Source organism: Fukomys damarensis, unplaced genomic scaffold (genome assembly GCF_012274545.1).
Source record: "Fukomys damarensis isolate Sample0158 unplaced genomic scaffold, DMR_v1.0_HiC HiC_scaffold_10, whole genome shotgun sequence".
Taxonomy (NCBI): Eukaryota; Metazoa; Chordata; class Mammalia; order Rodentia; family Bathyergidae; genus Fukomys; species Fukomys damarensis.
Genome location: NW_022900922.1, coordinates 8,066,610 through 8,075,057, shown reverse-complemented (window position 1 = coordinate 8,075,057; position 8,448 = coordinate 8,066,610). Strand labels below are relative to the sequence as shown.

The following is an 8,448-nucleotide window of genomic DNA, read 5'->3' as shown; positions in this document are numbered from 1 at the left end:
TCAAACTCAAGGACCAGCCCAAAATATGTTTATAAACTCTTCAATGTAGCAACTTTACCCTTCAGGATGGGGATTTAGAAGGAGTTGGGGAGGGAGGGATAGATAGGATAGAGAAAAGTTAGAAGTGAGGTCAAAGGACACAGGAAGATCACACAAATTCTAGGGGGCTGTTGAAAAGAGGAGAAGACAGAACAAAATACACACAAGAACAGAACAAATTAACAGCAATAGGGAGGTTAGATACTGTAATCACTTTCTTTAAAAACTAATGGCAATTGACAGAAGGAAAAGAAAGAAAATAAATTCAAATTAGGATAGGAACAGGAACAAAACAGGAGCGTAATGGCGATGAAGGTGGGAGAGAAAGAAAAGAATATAAGAAAAGGATTTCTTTTGGTACTGGGGATTGAACTCGGGTCCCTCCGCTTGCAAGGCAGGACACCGAACCGCTGAGCTAAATGCCCAACCCAAGAAAAGGATTTTTAAAAAGGAAAAGTATTTTGAGAAAAGAAAAAGATAAAAAGTTTAAATGATTAAAGATAATAGAAAAATATTACTTTGAAAATAAAAAAAAGTTCAAATACAAAGAGAGGGCCTCCTTCAGGGTGTGCCTCTGTTGACACCATAGACAGCACAGGCAGGAGTGTGCAGGTCCAAGCTAATTAGTCTCAGCAGGCCAGCAGCTGTCCCCTGAGGTTCAGGCTGATTTCTGTCTGTAAGACCCAAGTTGAGATCTCCGACCTCCTGCTGGGTTGAACTCTGCAAGGTTCTACTGCAGGTTCCAGCTGTCTTTCCCCTGAAGTTAGACCAGGTTCTGATGTGAGGTGCTGGTCCCTCTGACTTACCATGGTGGTGTGCTGTGCCTTTATCACAGATTTTCTTCACTTTTATAGTGGGCTTCCATTTTCATCTAGGAGCCTCAGAGAAGTCCTCTTTCTCTTGTTCATAGGGTCGGGAGGGCACAAACACTGCACTCATAGCGCTGGGCTGAAGAGGTGGGCCTACCAGAGGGTCGCAAGCTGCTCCACAGGGAAAATTTGTAACAGTGGTTTATTTTAGGTGTTGATGTGACAAATGATTTTTAATTTCTTCTTAATTCTTTTCTGTATTTCTAGAATAAACATATTTCATATTCAGAAAAATACTATTTTAAAATTAGCTATTAGACTATGAACTCTCCCAACACATATTTGTTTCATTTTTGTTTTTTGAGGTGGTAGGGATCAAACTCAGGACCTCACATGTGCTAGACAAGTGCTATACCACTGAGTGCTACACAAGTGCTGCACACCTCAAGCCATGCACCCAACTTTTTACTATTTGTATCTTTCATGCCCAGGAGAGGACCTGGAGTACAGAAGGTGCAATATAAGAGCACCCTAAATTAATGAAGTGTCACTGACTTCTGTTATGACTCACTTGTCACTGGTGCAGAAGGCACCAGTAGGAGGATGGCCCTTGGCAGGCTAGTCATAGAGCTCACAGGGGAATCAGACCTCTGGGCTCTGTCCAGGTTCTTGGTCTACACAACATGTAATGTTTGCCCTGAGTCAAGGATCTGGGTCCAATTACATTCCAGGCCAATTAGCTAATGAGCAGAAGAAAGAAACATTAAGAGAGAAATTCAACCTGGGCTTTGAAAATGCACCCATAACATGGATCATTTTGTAATGATTCCTTATTGTATGTTGTGCCTGTAGAGTGGTTTTTTGTTGTTGTTGGGATTTACAGGAGGAAACCTTTCATGTCTGATGGAGTCTAGGGAAAGAGGCACCTGGATGAGGTCTCTTTGTACTCCACGGACCTTATTACCCATCTTTCTCACTGAACAGGTGCTGGTCCTCTCTAAAGTGGCATACGCATTTTTATCTTTAAAACAGTAAATCTGACACTAGCTTTAAGGAGAAATGGGAGAGTCTCAGGTTCTCTCATTTATGCCAACATGAGTAGTTGGCATGGGACTACTCCCTGCCCAGAGGATTATTGGAACTAGTTTCTCTTAGGGTACTTCCTAGTTTGTATCCCATAGGAGAAAGAACCATAACACACCCAAATGATGCTGAAAAATGGTGATCACAGCCAGGACTTAAGCAACTCAGACCCTGAAAGACCATTAGTGTCACCTACCTGCCTCTGCACAGCTCTGTCTGAGGTAACTGAAGTCTAGGCTGGGTCCCACTGATGGTAGGGTTACTCTGCAGATAAACAGAACAGGAAGAGGATGTGAGTCCCACCTCCCCCTGCTTCTCAGGGTCACACAAACACAAACAATATTATTTTCAAATAGAAATTCTGGAAGAATGTAGCAAACAAAAATAAATGCATATACAGTGTGTTTGCAGCCCTTTGGAGAGCCTTTTATTTGATTTCAAGACAGAGACCATGAAGGTAGATTGACTATTTTGGGCAGCACCCTGGGCCCATTACAAGTGTAATAAGTGCAGAGAAAGAGTTCATTGACATCTGGTGAAGAATTTTGTACCTAATTATAGCCCTTACCATTCATTTCACAGTTTATTCTCTTAAATTGAAGAGAAACTATTCAGATTTTCCTAAAACACTACAATCTTAGGAAAACAGGTATAGATAAAATCTTTTTTAACATTTTAAAGTTTTATATTATTGCATGAATACAGATTTGTTTGCTTGTTTTATGAACTGTGGTATTCAGAAGTTTCTTATAGCAAGAAAATATATCCTACGGAGAGATAAAAATCTTGTGGTGAAGGAAATAATTCATAATATTTGATAATGAGAAGAATCAGACTGCCTTATTGTCTTATCCTTAAGTATTAGTGATTCTTTCTCTACTGTTTAGAGAATTCTCATTGCTTTGCATTATAATTGATAATCATTTCTTCCAATATTTCAAATCTATGAATTAGTCCTGAAACACCCCAATGTTTCTCACTACCTCAAGCATATTGTCACCATTATTTGGCCTGACAGATGGTGGCTCTGTGCCATATCAGGAATTTTGCAGCATTTCCTTTAATTTGGCCCTTAGTACCATGGGCAATACCATGGTAGGTGGTGCTAGTGAGATCTCGCTCTTTCTTACACACACACACTCATGCACATCAGCATATATATAAAACTGACCTTCGGATGGCCCCAGGTGGGGGAGCCCTTTTGGGTACCTCATCTATGACTGTGCCTTTTGTTGATGGATGATTGAATGAAACATGAATAGAAGCCATTGAAAATATATCAACTACATAAGGAGATATCTAATGAGTTTGCTCACAATGTATGCCTGATACCTAGTAACAACTGAGTACCATTATGCAAATGTAGGTTATCAAAATAAATAAGTTTTTCATTCTGTCTTCACTGTTGTATCTTTGACTCATTTACTTTTTCCTACAATCAACTTCTTTTGACTGCTACAAAATACTCATCATGATGCTGTGAATCAGCTACTTCCCTCCCTTCAAAGAGCAAAAATGTGTAATGGAGAAGATACTATATACAACAGTTATGATCCTGAGCATGTGGTCAGTGCAAGGAGGGCGTGTATAGGGTACCTGGATCCAGAGGTGCAGGCTAGAGAGGATGCAGCTCTGAAAGATGAGTTAGAATTCTTCCTGACAGACAGGGAACGTCTGCAAATTCCAAGCGGAGGAAAGTGTGGGAAGGGCACGTGCCAACTGCATCAGGACGGCGTCCACAAGCAGTGTCAGAGAAGCAAACAGGGAGCAGGTGCCACATCATGTCTGTGTTATGTGACAAGATTTTATCCTGCTGCTGACGGGAGTGACCCAGGGGCCACAGGCAGGGAGTGTGAGGTGACCATATCTGTTCTGAGTAGATTTTGAGTGCAGGAGAGTGAGAAGGGAAGCAGAAACCCGACCCAGAGAAGGTTATATTAGTCAGCAGTAGTGAGTGTCTTAGTCATCATCCCATGGGAATGTAACTCAAGGTACAGTTGTCACCTTAAAGGATCTGTTAAGCATTTACACAAAGACACAAGTGTAAATTAAAACTACTAATATATTTTATTTAGTCTGCCACAACTACATTGTTACTATGTAACCAATGTAAAAATGATGAATGAGATACTCCGCATTCTTTACAGTAATATCCCAACAGAGATGTGTTTCTGTATTCCCTGCTCACTACATGCTCGCCACATGAGGGCCAAGTGCTCAGCACCCCCCACCTCCCAGTCCCGGCGTCAGACAGGACCACTCCAGCTTAGCATGAAGGTGATGGCAAAGAAGGAAGAGCTCCGTCTTCACCCACATAAGAAGACTGCAGTTGGTAAGGCTGGGTGTGGGATGACGGAGAGGCAGGAAGGGACATAAGGGAATGTGGACAGTGGGATAGCACAAGTGGGTCATGCAGATGGAATCAGTATTGTTTACCTCCGCAATTTCCACTGCGAACCAAATCCCTTTCTGTGAACCATCCAAGCTTGTATTGCATATTGGATTCTCCTGAGCAGCTTTAGAAAATTGTGCCTGGACCCCACCTGCTAAAATCTACCCTGCTGTGCTGGGGTGCAGCCTGGGAATCAGGACTTGGACGCACAGCTGGGACTGAGACTGTTGGGGCTGCGGTACCCATCACTGGAGCAGTCTTGGAGACTGTCTGATCTCCCCGACCTGAGCCTCCGTTTGGGAGGCCCTCCATGCTGTGTCTGCCATTTTCTCATTAAATTCATGATGTTTTCTCTTGTATTTATATTTACACATATAGATTTTTTACACATATTTTGTTTTCTCTTCAAAAATCTACCACAATAAATATTAGATGTGTCTTCTGTATCATTTTAAACAGGTATTGGATATATAGGTATTGTATAATAGGCATGATATATATCATCTTTAAAATATAGACATTAACAGGTATCAGATATGGAAAAAAAACCCACAAAATTCTTCACTCTGTGCCGCAAACATAACCTTGTCGGGGGATGTTTCACTTTTCACTTTGTTTTGGTTGTTGCTGTTGTCATACTGGGCGTTGAAGCCAGGGCTTGAATACTGATCTACATCCCAGCCAAGCTGCTAAGTTTCTCCAGGCCAGAGCCAAACTTCTAGTTCAGCCTCCCAGAATGTTGAGATTACAGGCATGAACTATCGGGCCTGGCCATCTTTTTTCCTGGTAATAGGGACTGAACCCAGGGCCTCCTTTTTTTTTTTTTTTTTTTTTTTTTTTTTTTTTTTTTTTTTTTTGGTACTGGGGATCAAACTCGGGTTCCTGTGCTTTCCAGGCAGGTAGCAGAACCACAGAACTAAATACCCAGCCCCCCAGGGTCTCCTTTACACTGAGCTATATCCCTGGCCCTTTTATATCATTCCTTTTGAGACAAGATATTGCTAAAATGTCCAGGCCTGACTTGAACTTACAATCCTCCTGCCTCAGGCTTTCTCAGGGTTGGTATTGAAGGCATGCAGCAACACATCCTCACTGGGGGACACTTCCAATAGTACAGAAAGAAAAATGTCCATAATGAACTCAGTGTTAGAAACTTAATGAGAACTGAGTTGACTTAGCTGGGCTGGGAGCCCTCTCGATTTTCAGTAACTGTTTGCCTGGCTCTGTTACTAACTCAAAAAGCAGGAAAGGTTAGGGGTGCTGTGGCAGAGGCAGGAATTTCCCTTTTCTACCTGGATTCTACCTGCTTCCTCATCACAAAAGGCTTTCAGGATTCATAAGTGTGGCTGTGTGCTTTCTGTCCACATCCTGGGAGTAGCTCTGCCAAGACACATGCACTAGCTTCCCCCTTTTCAGGGACCAGATGCTCCTCCACCACAGTAGGTGTGTTCTTACAGCCGTGCTGTTGGTAATAAGCACCTCTCAGAGAACAGAACAAGGGAGCAGAACAGCATTCCAGGAACACGTGTGGGGCCATGATGTGCTACAGGTGTCCAGAGCTGCTTCAGGACCAAGTAGCAGCCTGGCAGTGTGCCCTCCTCCCACTGCAGGAGTGGCAGGGACAGTGCAGAAGGGCTGGACTTGGGAACCTTGAACCTGTCTGATTGTCTCAGACTGCTCAGACACTCCCTCTCCCTTTTGCTCTAGTAGCTCTGAGGAAACTGATGGTTCTGGAGTTTGATTTTCTTAGCAGTGAGCTGTAAACCACAGAAATACATGACAAATGCAAGGCGAGATATTTGAAGTATTTCTTAGGTGACAGATCCTTTAATAACTGGGTTCTCTAGGTACAGATCAAGGGTGAACATTCTCAAGAGTAGCCTACCTTTCTTTGCCAGGAGGTACACAAGCATTTCCCAGATGGTACGTTCTGGAGAAGGCAGTCCGATGATATTTGGAAACTGTCAGTTATAGATTTAGGTGACAGGCAGAGGTTATAGTAAGAGTGGGAAGGAAAGACCCCCAAATAGAATATGAAAGTATTGGTAACCAGTTAGGCAACTGGTTAGGTCAGGAGAAATCTGGCCATTCTTTCTGAATCCTGAAGAAGGGTCCTCCAGCGTTCATTCACATTATTGCAATTAGATTGGAAAGCAGTGCTGCCTACAATTGAAAATACACAGGCAGATTCCTATGGTGATAATCTTAGTGTTCCAGCATTGTCCCAGCCTGTTGTTGCTTAATCTATCAGAGTCCAAGAAAATTTTAAAATATAAGAAGGGGTAGATGGAATTCCACAGTCACAAGAGCAGCAGATCTGAAGAGTCTCTGCTTGCTGTCACATTCATCAAGAAGGGCCTGTTGCTACTTGCCCCTACCTCCCTCAACAAATGAACTGTATTTATCGCTCAGATAGCACATGGCTTTGCAACAACAACTCTGTCCTTTTGTTTCAAATGCCAGTGAGAAAGTAAATATTCTTTTTTATTTTTCTGAGAAGAACACATGGCAGTCTGACCCACCTTGGGGTAAATCAAGGTGAGATGAGCTAGCAGCCAACCCAAGTACTTGGTGGAGAGGAATTCATAACTACTCAATTTCTAAGAACTTCCATATAAACCATTTTGGGTCCCAAGAGGATTCACAATGAAGAGGAAAATAAAAAAGTCCAGCCTCAGACAGTGGATTTTCCTTTTGTGTTTAACCTTTCCATTTTGTGCAGTCAACAAATCTAGGCCTGAAGATGTACATATACACAGTATAGGAACTATTTATATAATTAATATATATCTGTCTCTCCAGATTATGAGTCATTATCTTGCCCACTTTTCCTTGGAAAGATATTGGCTGATATTCTAAACTAATAAGTAGGTTGCTGTATTAGTTTTCTATTGCTATTATAACAAATTACAAACTTGGTTTAAAATAAAATAAGTTTAGTATCTTACCGCTCTTCGGTTGAAAAAAATTTGAAATAGGTCTCTCCAGGTCACGTGACAGACTATGTTCCTCCGGGATGGCAAAGGGAAGAACCTCTTTCCTTGCCTTCATCCGCGTCTGGAAGACACCTACATCCCTTGGCTCACGGTCCCTTCTTCTGTCTCTAAAGCCAGCAATGGCAGGCTGGGTCCTTCATCACATTGCATCACCCTGATACTAAACTTTCTGTGTCCTTCTTCCAGTGTACAAGGACCCTGTTGTATGTTGGCACACCCGGATAATGAAGAAGTCCTTTTGCTGGAGTGATCAGAAACTTCAATTCCATCTGCAGCTTCATTTCTCTCACCATGGTAAGGTTCTGAGCATCAGGACATGAATGTCTTTGGGGGACCATTATTCTGCCTACAACACTGACCAATATTCCAGGGAGACAGTGCATTTCTTAATTCAAAGTAAATAAGTATAACTTTATTTTTAAGTCCCTCCTTTGGTTTGACCCCCTTTTTATATCCAAATTCTGTTCAATCTTTTTTTTAAAGAGGTACAAGAAGGTTCCATTAGAAGGGCTAGGGATTTAGCTCAGTGATGGCCCTGCTGCCTACCCTGCAAATGCAAGGTCCTGAGTTTGATCCCTGGTACCAAAAAAAAAAAAAGAGAAGGCTCCATTACAGGCAGACATAAGACTCACTCCAGAGCAGAATGCGGGTGCACAGAGAAAGGAGACACCACAGTTGGAAACGGGATCCTTCACGTGCTTTGGGTGGTGGGGTTTTATGGAATGCAATGATAGTCTTGTCCAGTGGGTAGGAGAGGATGGCTCAGTGAGACAACGGTGCATTCACATGGAAAATCCCAAAAGGGTGGTCTATTCGTGGGTGAGAGAGGACCACCTGCAAGGGAAAGGGAGTGTGAATGGGCAGACCCAGGAGTAGCTGAGGAAGCTGCCCAGATTTGCTCTTTTGGGAGAAGGGAAAAAAAAAAAAAAAAAAAAAAAAAAAAACACCAACAAAAAGCTGGGTGTTTCTTGAAAGCTGCAGTTTTCTCCAAAGTACAATTTTTAAAGTCTTCATTTCGTCATCTCCTCTCCACCCAGCTCTGTCTCCTGCAGCCTACCTCCCTCATCCCCCCACGGAGACTTTAGTTCCTTATTCTTTTTTATTTTTTTGAGAAGGTATTTTGAGGTGT

General features: G+C 42.4%; 1 long non-coding RNA gene across 2 annotated transcripts; it reads right to left on the bottom strand.

Annotated features, from left to right (window-relative positions):
* Nucleotides 1–883: 883 nt before the first annotated feature.
* Nucleotides 884–7,846, bottom strand: LOC104856373. 2 transcript variants are annotated; one of them, XR_004516481.1, is made up of 3 exons: nucleotides 6,209–7,846; nucleotides 2,128–2,195; nucleotides 884–1,111 (listed from the first exon to the last, which is right to left on the bottom strand). It is a non-coding gene; the product is annotated as an uncharacterized LOC104856373 (long non-coding RNA). The 2 variants fall into 2 exon arrangements; XR_778618.2 differs by having other exon boundaries at nucleotides 7,272–7,846.
* Between the last annotated feature and the right edge of the window lie 602 nt (nucleotides 7,847–8,448).